Raw genomic sequence first — 13,751 nt, 5'->3', positions numbered from 1 at the left:
TTTAGCATAGGTACAAATGTGTATTTTATTAAATTAAGTAATATTAACTGTGCCACATAACCTGTGTCATTATTAAGTTACAGACAGTAACAATAAAGAGAATAAAGTGAAGTGACGCAAAAAAGAAAATTTAAAATGGTGTCTTAATATGAGAACAGCAAAGTACAAGTGGATGAAGATGATAACACAAACACAATCAATAATGAAAACCTTTTTGATTTTTTTATATTTAATAAAATAAACGATCAAATGTGTACATTTGAGATCAATAATTTACATAAACCCTCTTTCAGTACAAGATAAGTTAGAAGTACTGGATGACTAAATTGGCCTTTGTGTGTGAATGGGAGAGTGTATGGGTGTTTTGAGTTGTATCTGAGTTGCGGCATGAAGGACATCTGCTGGTAAAACATATCACAGAGAAATTGGCACCTCCTTATAAAGCTCAGACTAAGCCGAAGTTAAGTGATTGAGTGGCTTTACATACTGTATACCAGGTTGACCAAACTCGGTCCTGGAGGCCAGAGTCTTGCAGAGTTAGCTCCAACTTGTCTTAACAGACCTACCTGGAAGCTTCTAGTATGACTTGTAAGAGCTTGATTAGCTACTTCTGGTGTATTTAATTAGGATTGGAGCTAAACCTTTCTGGACACCAGCCCTCCAGCACTGAGTTTGGGCACTACTGCGGTATACCTAGCAGAATCTGCAAAATGTTAATAATTTTACCAAAATAAGCAGGCTCATACAAAATACCTGTTGTTTTTCAATTAATGCAGACCTCATTCATTTATTTTCTTGTCAGCTTAGTCCATTTATTAATCCAGGGTCGTCACAGCAGAATGAACCGCCAACTTATCCAGCAAGTTTTTACGCAGCGGATCCCCTTCCAGCCGCAACCCATTTCTAGGAAACATCCACACACACATTCACACACACAATCATACACTACAAACAATTTAGCCTACCCAATTCACCTGTACTGCATGTCTTTGGACTGTGGGGGAAACCGGAGCACCCGGAGGAAACCCACGCAAAGGCAGGGAGAACATGCAAACTCCACACAGAAACGCCAACTGAGCCGAGGTTCGAACCAGCAACCCAGCAACCTTCTTGCTGTGAGGCGACAGCACTACCTACTGCGTCACTACCTCACCCCTAATGCAGACCTGCATTAATTTATCTTAAGGTATTTAAAATACACATAGATTTCATGTATTCCACAAAGGAAAATAGTTTAATTAAAAAGAATGACCCTGATCAAAAGTTTACATTTGATTCGTAAAACTGTTGTCATCTGAAAGGTCCACATTTTTTTGTGTTGTTTTTTTTTTGTAATATTTTCAAGCATTTAAATAGCTTTTTACATTAGGGGGAATCTCCTAAACCACAACCAGTGTGCAGCAGACACTTTAACAATTTAACATTACTTAAGAGGTATAGCCTACCTTTGGAGGTTTTGCAATTCTAATGTCATTATTCCTCAATATTTTAGATGTACAGATTTGTACTGTGTACTAGTTTAATGTTAAAATAAGTGCTGCTTGTTGTTGAAATAGCTTTTTAATGTTGAAATAGCATTCTGTTTCATGAAACTTCTTTAGGAGCACTGCAGTTGAGTCTAGTTATTATGTTGCTTTTTTGCAAGATTATGCAAAATAATTAAAGTGGTTAACTTATTTTACAGTAAATGCATTGTTTGGTGGTTTATTTAGCTTACCTATGTCCATACTTTGACATAGACTACTGCAAGACTTTGAATGTTAAAGAGCAAATGATCACTTGACCACTTTTGTGGGTTTGGTAATATTACAATAAAATAAGTAGACGGATAAAAAACATTTATGTAATTTAAGCAACATGACTACAACAAATAAAATTAATAATGGCCTATTTAAAGGGTCACGAAACACCAAAACACATTTTTTGAGCTGTTGACAGTCGTATATGTGTCCCACACTGCTAAAAACACTATTAGGACACCTATATTTTACTAAAAAGTGTAAATTGGTTGTTTTTGCGTTATTTCAAGCAAATTCGTACTTCCTGTTTGAAACAAATTTTTGAAGCTGCGTCACGGTCATGACATAATAGCGTTGTATTCCAGCGTGCAGACTGGACGTCTGTGCCAGAGTGAGTCTTATTACGTCTTACAGTGTGCTGCATTAATGCATGAGTAAGGCTTGGTTCAAACCAATCAGCGCGCTCTATTGTGTAACTTCATTAATATTCATTACTGTCACAGTGTAGACGGCAAAGACGCCATGTTGTGTTGGCAAAACAAGCGTGAAGTGTTGCTTTTATAGTTTGCTGCCATTAAGTTTCGTTTACATTTTCTCTCTGTGAGAGCGCAGACTCACGCATGGATTAACAGTGTACGCGACGCGCGACAACAATAACTTACGTGTCTAAGGAGGATTATTGTTTACCTGAGAGCTGTTCTCATCTGCAAACGCTGAGATCCAGATTGTAGTCTCCTCTAAATAAAGATGCGGCTCTAGTTGCTGGTGATTGTCCTGTCTCTACAGATTTGGTAAGTGAGCGACCAGTGCTCTTTGTTTATTCAGTTCGTATTTTATTCGTATCAAACAAACTATTGCACCGAGTGCAATAGTTAGCATTAACAGTTACAACCAAACTATAACCTCGTGTTGGATTTTGTGACAGGAATAACAAACGCAGCTTTCTGACGCTACCTGCCGTATGTATCTAAGTTTCCGAAAAATGCTGAGTTTTTTTTTCTCTCATTCACCGTGCGGTATCAAACATTGCATGAAAAATACACGCTTAGAGCAGCGTCTCGAATCAAATATCACGTTTGTCGGGAGGGACATTAATGAATTCCCTGAATGAAAGAGCCAAACTGCAGTTAAAGTCCACCATTTAATAATTTGGCAAATAATTCGACTACAGATGTCCATGTAAACACAGTCACATTGTCCGCTGTGGGTGTGTGTTTTGACTCTGAAATTCAGCGCGCCCAAATAGACACTCCCATACCAAGCCGCTTTTCTTCCTCCGACACTCCCCCTAAACAGAGCTGGACACGCCCACTTTTCTGACTTTTCCCAAAGTAGAGATGTGAAAACACCCTGCTGACACGAGGGGGTTTCATGGCCCTTTAAATATTTTATGTGAGAATAATCATGGATTGAAAATAATTTGTCATATTGGTTGCATCGAGGGGCCCACAAATAAAATTCATGTTAGGGCCTCATGAAGGCTTGATTGTGTGTATACTGTTGTTTCATATAAATTAAAGATTTAACTTGTTATTGGATTTTAGTGTACCACATGTTCATTTGAATATCAGCAAATAAGCAGTTCTTTTGAGATTTAAAATTGGACCTGAGAGATGCATGTTTTGAATGTTATGTTTTTGTAGTTTTCATGGTGTTTGCTGAACAGACCAGGGGTGCATTTCCCAAACTATAACCCTAAAAGGTTCCCAGCAATTTTTTTCCCAGAGCATGAATAAACGGTCAAAATGTTTTTTCACAATTTTGTATTGACTTTCAAAGAAAAATGTCATATATATATATATATATATATATATATATATATATATATATATATATATATATATATATATATATATATATATATATTATGTCATATAAAACTAATTTTAATAGTCTAAAATATCCAGCAGACAATAGATCAGGAGAACAGCATATAGCACAACTTTAAGTAAATCTGTAAAATAAAAATATTTTTATGTAATTTAATATTTTCCTAAATGCTGAACATTTTGTGACATTATTTACACTGTTTAGCTAACATGCAGGCAAAACAATGATTAAACGATTAGATAAATATGATTCATTTAAATATGACCAAACTTTGCACAGTAATGGAGAATGCAAATTCAAAAAAGAAATACATTGTCAGTTTGCATTTTGCGTTGCCGCCAGTTTTGCATATTACTTATTAAAGTTGATTTTAAAACGCCTACCCCACTTCCATAAAAGTGCTGTAAATCTTTAAGACTGTAAACGCTCATAGAAAGTACACTTATTGACTAATGCCATCACACTTTAAATGTGCTGTTTGTAACATTGACATCTAGTGGTTGAACTAGGTTTTGCAAACCAAATTCAATCTGCTCCTCGAACGCCCATTGACGACACCATTAGGAACGAAAGAGTGCAACTGATGGTGGAAGTATCGAGTTTCTCCCTGTAAATTAATGAGCTAAAGTATACATTTGCAATACTTGTATTGTTTGCAAATTATGAACCAACTCATATGTATTCTAATCTGTATCACATTTTGAAACTCAGAAAATAAATTAATCAATAAGGTGCCTATGTTCAATGAACCCTCACCACCGTAAAGGAAGACATGCTGTCATTGCCATCTCATGCTTGGAGTAATGCTGGCACTTAAGTCATCTGTTGTAGGATGGAGGGGCAGCAGCCTTTTTGGTAGGCAACTGTGAATGTTGCCACTCTCTGCCGGGGTCACAAGACCTCTGTGGCAGGAAGAAGTTGCAACAGTGATGACAGTGAACAATTAGAGAGGACCAGCCCTGAGAGATTTGTGTATTAGTTTTAGTTATGCTTAAGTGGCAGTTTCTTTTTTTTTTTTTTTTTTTTTGAGGGGCTGCCGATTTAGTTTGTTGGCTGCAGATTTGTCAGCTGCACATCTATGATGTGAATCTCCTGTTCTACCACATCCCAAAGGTACTTTAATGGATTGAGATCTGGTGACTGTAGAGGCCATTTGAGTACAGTGAACTCATTGTCATGTTCAAGAAACCAGTCTGAGATCATTCACACTTTATGACATGACTCGTTATCCTGCTGGAAGTAGCCATCAGAAGATGGGTACACTGTGGCCATAAAAGGATGGACATGGTCAGCAACAATACTTGGGTAGGCTGTGGCGTTGACACGATGCTCAATTGGTACTAATGAGCCCAAAGTGTGCCAAGAAAATATCCCTCACACCATTACACTACTAACACTAGCCTGAACCATTTGTACAAGGCAGAATGGACCCATGCTTTAATGTTGTTGATGCCAAATTTTGACTCTACAATCCTACTGTTGCAGCAGAAATTGACACTCATCAGACCAGGCAACATTTTTCCAATCTTCTATTGTCCAATTTTAATGAGCCTGTGTGAATTGTAGCATCAGTTTCCTGTTCTTAGCTGACAAGAGAGGCACCCAGTGTGGTCTTCTCCTGCTGTAGCCAATCCGCCTCAAGGTTGGATGTGTTGTGCATTCAGAGATGCTCTTCTGCATACCTCAGTTGTGACACTTGGTTATTTATGTTATTGTTGCCTTTCTATCAGCTGGAACCAGTCTGGCCATTCTCCTCTGACCTCTGGCATCAACAAGGCATTTGCACTCAGAACTGCTGGTCCTTGGGTAGTTTCTTTTTTCGGACCATTCTCTGTAAACCCTAGGGATGGTTGTGCTTGAAAATCCCAGTAGATCAGCAGTTTCTGAAACACTCAGATCAGCCTGTCTGGCACCAAAGACCAAGGCACATTCAAAGTTACTTAAATCACCTTTCTTTGCCATTCTGATGCTCGATTTGAACTGCAGTAGATCGCCTTGACCATGTCTAAATGCCTAAATGCATTGAGTTGCTGTCATGTGATTGGCTGATTAAAAATTAGCATTAACGAGGAGTTGGACAGGTGTACCTAATAAAGTGGCAGGTGAGTATATTATATATATATATATATATATATATATATATATATATATATATATATAAACTATTAAAGAGATAGTTCACCTATTAATTAAAAAATCTTAAAACTTACTATTGATAATATTTGATATCTTGACATCATTTACTCTTGGTTTTTTTTTAATCTGTTGAACACAATAGCAGATACACTGAAAATATTGGAAATTGGTAACCATTAACTTTCATAGTAAGAAAAGCAATAGTACAAGGATGGCAGAAGTGAGAAAATTAACAAAGGATGGCAGAAAAGTAATTTTCGGGTGAACTATCCCTTTAAATTTTGAAACCGTAATCTTGCGATCTAGTTTTGTTGACAGACAGCATGCATCTCAAAAATGCATACAAAATGAGTTACGCTCAAGATATTTTCAACAAGATGATAAGAAAACTGTATGTTTTTCTGTCTTGAACTGTTTGTGGAGTTTGGTTTTAGATACAGGAACAGGAGAAGGCAAATTTTACTACCACAGTGAGCTCACCAATCCAATATGTGCAACCAACTACAACATCAACACACCCCTCCTTGTTGGATATGAATACAAATATCTTTCTTTGTTCCTAGCTGACATTCAGTTCTTCCGATGACTGGGGAATCAAACTCTTAGGCTGGAATAATGAAACTGAATGTTACTTTAATTCAGCGTGTCTCAGTTGGCTTCATATTAACTTGGTATGTATTTCTTTTTGGATCTTATTAAACCAAAAGGACCTTGTGTATATTCATATGAGAGTTAAGATGTTATTCTCAAAATGGACACTGGATTTATTTATTTGTATTATAATTAATATTTGTTTTGTAGACTTTTACACATTTGATATTGTTTAATCTATAAGTAAATGCATGTGCTATGCGTGTAGTATTAGAAGTATTAGTAGATTTGGTTTGGCTAGTAAAAAAAAAAGAGTTAGTAAAAAAAGTGGATATGACTGCAAAGCATGTAATTTGGAGTCCAATAAAACAAAATTGTCAACAGAAATTAAACAGACACTCTAGTTGTACTCTTATGACTGCTAGTTCACATGGTTGCAAAATTACCTACAGGTAGGTCTAAAGTGGACCTTCAGAATAAAGCGTTACCCTTTTTTGTGGTCTATATTGCATGTAAATGGGCAAGTCCTGGCTTGAAATGTCCATATCCAGTATTACAGGTTTTCACAAAATAAGCATAACAAAATCTGTTTTGTGCAGCGCAATATGATGTAAATGTGTAAAAACATACAACATGTAACTCTCCACTAGATTTCTCTAAAAAAATGATATGATCAATTTGTTAACAAAATTCAGCAGAAACATTATTGTACCACCAATAGTTGTAATGGTAATAAAACATACTCACCGGCTGTTTTTGTTATTTTCATTTCTATTTTAAGTACACATTACTAGAATTGGGTTAGAGCAACCTTACTTTCAGAATTGCATAATTTTTACTTATTTATTTTTTGTAAACAAGATCCATACTGACATGATCACCAACAATAAACAGGTATGCTGTGATGCTTGAAAATTGCCCAGTTAGTACTGTGAGTCCTAAAGTGTTTGAAGAAAACATCTCTAACACCATTAGACCACAAGCAATCTTTGATGGGACAGATTCATGCCTTTTCATGCTTTTCCCATTCTGATGCTTGATTAACAGCAAATTTCCTGACCATTTCTATATGCCTAAATGTGTGGAGTTACTGTCACGTAAAGGGGGAGTTAAACAGATGTACCAAATGAAGTGACAAGTGAGAGTAATGTTTACCTTGATCCCAGTGTTGATAAAAGCCTCTAGCAAATCCAAATATGTAAATGAAAATATATAAGACTCTCATAATAAACTGTGCTCATCTGAGTATTTTATTTATATTTTCCAAACATATGATATTCATTGTTTATTTTTGATAATTTATGATGATCTGTTTCTTTTAGGTTAATTTACCAAATATACACCACAATTACCAGGTAAGTTTTTCCATTGCCTGTGGCAACTGCATGATTTATTTAAACACACAGGTACGGTTTGAGTGTTGATAAATTATTGAAAAATGAATAATACTGCAATACTTTATAAAAGCAGTAATAGGAATAGCATTACTAAAAACAAAGAGAAATACTGAATACAGGATATGTTCTGATGTATAAACATCAGCTTGTGTGTTTTAATAATGAAACATGGGGCAGTAACAAAAATAACTTTCCCATTAAAGCCCATTATTTCCAATAATTTTAAAGTAATGTCCATTTTCTTTAACATTAAATAAGTATTATTATAGAAGAGATCATGCATTAGCACTTTAATTACAACAAAATAATAAATAGTTTATTTATATAAATAGCAGCCCCACCACCAGCCCACAGCCCAATCGACTACAGTATGTGTAAAGTTCATGGCACACCCAATTTGACAATAATCTGTGGGTGTACATGCAGATTAAAGATTTAGATGCAAGGAAGCTCTGATTGTATGTAAAAGCAGCATATTATTCAGATGCACAGCACATAAAAATACAGAGAAAAGTAAACAGCCCTTAAATCATATGTGTTGCCAGATCTTGGTAGAAAAAAAACAGATAATTACCTGGATCTGATCACTCTATTTACTTGATTGATTTGAGAGATTAAACTTAAATCCCAAAGACATTATAAAAACTGCACACACTACACATATTTCATTTTTATAAACTCTTCCCACCCAGTTACATCAGAGTAGTAAGTTAGGATAGCATGTTTAGGATAAGTAAGTACAAATACTATTTTATACAAACGCTGTCACTGGAGCTGTTTTTAAAAATGTAAACGTTTGTCCCTTTATTACCTTAAATTGTGCATCAAGAGCTTACTTAAGCCACTCATTATAGATTTAACAAGATATACTGTATACTCATCATGAAAATGATTGTGACAGATGCAATTTAGAAAGCATATTAGTTTGTTGTCTAAGACGAATGTTCAGTCAACACCAAAGTGGTCTAAGGATAAAAAAAAAACTACAGTATTGGGAAATGACAAACTGTGACATTGATTTGTTTGTGGGTTTATTCTCTTTAAAACAGAACAGATGGCCAAGTTGACCTAACACCATGGTTAGCCCCAATTGTTTGGGAAGGAACTTTTAATCCCAAACTGATTGATTCAATCTACAAACAACAAAACATCACTTTAGCGATGACTGTCTTCGCTCTTGGCAAGTAGGTTCTCTTCTCTACTTTCTCATTCTCTCTTCATCATCCTCTCTTTTGACTTTAAATAAAGACACCTACAAGATATTTACTAAAATAATTGTTTGTTAAAACACAAGCTATTTTTTATTTATATATAATTAACATGCTAGAAATAATGCAAGCTGTTTAGATTTTTTATTGTTCAGTCCATCCATCTTCATTTTTCAGACCTGCATGGCCAAAGAAACTTGATTTTCACAAAATTGTAATTATATATATGAAATGTAATGTGTAAAATTATTTTGCTCCCCCTATTTGATTTTCAGATATACAGTGTTTCTTCAAGATTTCCTGGAGTCTGCAGAGCAACATTTTTTTGTTGGGTTTCGTGTGCATTACTATGTCTTCACCGATCATCCTGAAAAAATTCCTAATGTGAAAATAGGTGGAAAACGTAAACTGATAGTGATGACAGTCAATAGTTCGAGCAAATGGCAGGAGATGAGTTTGGGCAGGATGAAAAGGCTGGAGATGCTGATTGAGAGTGGACTGGTCAATGATGCTGACTATCTTTTCAGCCTTGATGTGGATACAAAGTTCTAAGGCCGCTGGGGAGCAGAGACTTTGGGTGATCTTATAGGTGTGATACATGCATGGTATTATAATTCTCCATGTGTGCTATTTCCATATGAGCGAAGGCCTGAGTCTCAAGCGTTTATTCCTTATTCTGAGGGTGATTATTATTACGGTGGAGCTGGTTCGGTGGGTACGGTGGTTCAGTGAAGTGCGTATATCAGCTTGCTAAAAGCTGTCGAGAGCAGCTGGACATTGATGCAGCTAAATCCATTGAGGCAGCATGGCAGGAGGAGTCCCATTTGAACAAGTACTTCCTTTATAACAAACCCAGTAAACTGCTTTCACCCGAATATTCTTGGGATGACCAAAAAACAAAACCACGAGAGATCAAAATCATTAGATTCTCACAAGTTCTTAAAAACTATGCTGAAGTTCGTCCAAACACATAAAATCTTTTAAGTGAAGAATGTTTCTCATTTTACCACTTTACTAAATTTGCTAAATGAATCTTCACAGCTTCATTGTGAATCAAGAATCTTCAATCTTCACTGTGAAATTCACAGCTTATAAACTAACATAAAACAATCTGGGATAGTTAAAGTAATAGTTTGTTCAAAAATGACTTTTTACCTTATTACTATATTTTTTATTTATCTTTTTGGTAACTCTTTGCTTAATTTTTGGAATGACTCTACAAACCACATATGTTTTCAACTGTGTTGATTGTAAGTTGGAATCTTGACTTGACATTGTGATGTGACTATTGCAAATGCTCACATTACATTATCGATGCTGAAACTATAATTTCAGGATAATTTTTTATTTATTTTTAGCTGTTCCTAAACAAAGAACCAGTTTAAGCCAGCTAAAGACTAACAAGTTTACTCTAGCAACCATGTGTTAAAACTAACCAACATGTTTTTCTTTCATCAGCAGGCTAAAATGAGCTGAATGCATACTCATACCACTTTACTGCCATTTGTTTTATGACAGAAATAGTAAGTGTTTTATGATCATTGATCAAATGATTAGTATTTTAAAATTGTTTTATTAGCTAAATTTGATTGTATTTTATTGTTTTACAACAGCACAAGAATCACTAAACAAACATAAAATGTAAAAAAGCAACAGGTGGTATGACTCATTCTCTGTTCATTATTACATAAGCATAGCTGACTTATTCAACTGACATTAGATAAGAAATACACACTTGAGGTGATGCATTATTTTCTAATTACACACTTTATGCTATAGCAGACTCGCGAAGCCAGACCTAAGACTGATTGCTGACTAAATCCTTAAACCAATCATATGAGGTCTTTAAATATGCTAAAGCGTTTTCAGAAAATTGTACAATTTGCATCAAACGTTTAGCCACAGGTCTATGCAGGTCTAGGGCGGTGCATAGCATGACATCAGCGACTGAGACTAATGTAGTGTGTTTATGTTTTTAATCCGACAATCCCACACCTAAAGGCACCTGTTGCATTTCAGAACTTTTGTCAGATTCTTGAAAATAACTGCTCACCTTTGATTGTTCGCCAGCCAATCATCCGTTCAACAGTCATTGGTGTCAAAATGTTACACACAATTTGGTACACCAAATTTCTAATTAGATTATGGGAAACAGTTTCATATTACCTTTACAGTATGTGTCCACATTTGACTGTCTCTGGATTTTATTTTCTTTACGTTTATTTTCTTTGAGAGTTAGGACAAGTAACGAAGAGAACAAACTGGTGTCACCATTTACTCTTTTTGAATTTTTATAGCACAATGCACTAGAGGTCTGCATTCCCGTGACTGTCCCGAGGGAGCCGCGGGACCCGACCAGATTTCTGCGGCGCGGTATTAAATTTCCAAAAAAAGCGCGGGAGCGGTCGGTAACTGGTTTAATTTTGGACGGGATTGGGCCGTCTAGCAATATCGATATAGTGAGAGAGAACGCGTATGCATGTGTGTAAACGAGACAGCGTGATGCTGCTTAGCTTGTTTGTTGCTGTGTATGTGTGTGTGTGTGCCCGAATGAGAGAGAGAGCTTTGTCTGTGTGTGTGTGTGTGTGTGTGTGTGTGTGTGTGTGTGTGTGTGTGTGTGTGTGTGTTTATAAAGACAGCTTGGTAAAGGCTGTCTGGACTCTGTAAAGCTGGGTGGTTTTCGTTTTTTTTCTACACCCCCCAACCCCCAACCCCCCACAACCCTGGCGGGAGCAGGATTCAAAATTTAGTCCCGCGCAGATCTCTACAATGCACTGAGTTAATTACCCCAACAAACATAGTTGGTTTTCTGAAAGTAAAACTTGTGTGTCTGAAACATCTGAAACATCTATCTCCTTCAACTGGTGAGAAGTTCAAAACAGCTAATAAATAAAAAAGTACATCTTTGTAAACGTCTATTCAATAATTGATCCTATACTGTTGAATTATTAGAAAATAAAGGGTTCCCTCATCATTGTTTTCACAAGAGAAGTCAAATTCACCTGCCATTCTGAATGTGTGGTATCATAAGAGCAAACTGCAAACAGTAGTGAGCCCTACATCCTGTTGGGAAGCTTATGTTATTCCAATAAATGTTGTCAAATAAAAAAAGTAAATTTGATGGGAGATTAGTAAGGTGTTTGTAGATAAGCCGCCCGCCAGCCACGATAAAGTGTTTTGCCAGAATGTGCCAAAACCTGTTTAGTGCCACGCCAAAGATTTTCTATGGTGTACCTGAGGTGATAAATATTGTGCTCCTCTGTGGAAACTAACTGACTCTAATGATCCGGTAAAAACAAATGTGGTTCACACCAGGGGCGTTGCTAGGGTCGAAAGGGATAAGGGGCTTAGCCCCAAAGACCCCCCCCCTAAAAAAAAGAAGTTTTAATTCTCCGCACTAATATACCTATTCTAATCTTATTAACAGGATTAAATATGGTTAATAACAAATAAAGGGTTTTTAGGACTTGTAAAATCCAAATAGGAAAAAACTAGTCTGTTGTGAGCCATATCACACCTCTTGAGCCTCCTATCTCCTCCTGATTTGAAGTTTCTGTTTGTTTTTTGAAAATGTAATTTTCTGCATGTCTTCAAATCTGAAAATATGATTTATTTTTATGGTGTGAGTTGTTATCTAATGTGATACAAAGCTACAAACATGTTCATTTGGACAGAGTGATTAACTGAGGTGTAGTGTTGTCAAAATAATGAAATTTCTAAATTCAATACCTTGCAAAATATTGATATTCAATAGGCTACTATTTTTTACATAATAACAATTCTATCAAAAATAGGCTAGCTAAGGCTACAAAAAATAAAAATAAAGATCTATATGCTAGAAATATGTTTACTTTAAATTTCTTCAGAGGGATTTTTTTTTCAGTTTTCCTCAAAATAGGGTGATGTGGTCATTGTAGCACTTTAAATGCATGTAATGCCTGTTTTATTCATACTTGAGCAGAAATTCCACATATATTCTTCACAAAAGTAGTAGAACATTCTAGGAAATCCCTAATATGGATGAAGGCATCCAGCTGTTGATGTAGTAGAATAAAAATAAGATCTGAATAAAAATAAAAAGGCTTTAACTGATCATTTACACGACTGCGACAATAAATGTTTTATACAGTTGAAGTCAGAATTATTAGCCCTCCTTTGAATTTTATTTTCTTTTTTAAATATTTTCCAAATTATGTTTAACAGAGCAAGGAAATTTTCACAGTAGCCTATGTCTGATAATATTTTCCTTTTGAAGAAAGTCTTATTTGTTTTATTTCAGCTTGAATAAAAGCAGTTTTACATTTAAAAAAAAACATTTTAGGGTCAAAATTATTAGCCCCTTTAAGATTTTATATATTTTTCCTATAGTCTACAGAACAAACCATCGTCATACAATAATTGCCTTATTACCCTAACCTGCCTTTAAAGCCTTTAAATGTCACTTTAAGCTGTATAGAAGTGTCTTGAAAAACGTCTAGTCAAATATTATTAACTGTCATCATGGCAAAGATAAAATAAATCAGTTATTAGAGTTGAGTTATTAAAACTATTATGATTAGAAATGTGCTGAAAACAATATTCTCTCCGTTAAACAGAATTTGGGGGAAAAAATAAACGGGGGCGCTAATAATTCAGACTTCAACATTATGTGTTCTTCCAACCATTTTAGGTAGGCTATTTTCATAAGAAAGTCGATTTATAATTTGATTCAAACTGACATAGCATGTTACAGTAGAATATATATAATAATAAGCTAGATGCATAAACTCACTGTGATTTAACTATTACAGAAACAGATGTGACTTGCTATATCATATAAATATATCATATCTAGAAAGCTAGTACAATTT

General features: G+C 35.4%; 1 pseudogene; it reads left to right on the top strand.

Moving 5' to 3' along the window:
- On the top strand, nt 7,862–9,875 carry LOC100005415 (glycoprotein, alpha-galactosyltransferase 1 pseudogene; annotated as a pseudogene).

Source organism: Danio rerio, chromosome 5, assembly GCF_052040795.2.
Source record: "Danio rerio strain M-AB ecotype USA chromosome 5, GRCz13ab, whole genome shotgun sequence".
In the NCBI taxonomy this organism is placed as follows: Eukaryota; Metazoa; Chordata; class Actinopteri; order Cypriniformes; family Danionidae; genus Danio; species Danio rerio.
Note: the sequence above shows the minus strand (reverse complement) of the source record. Positions and strands in the feature narration are given on the sequence as shown.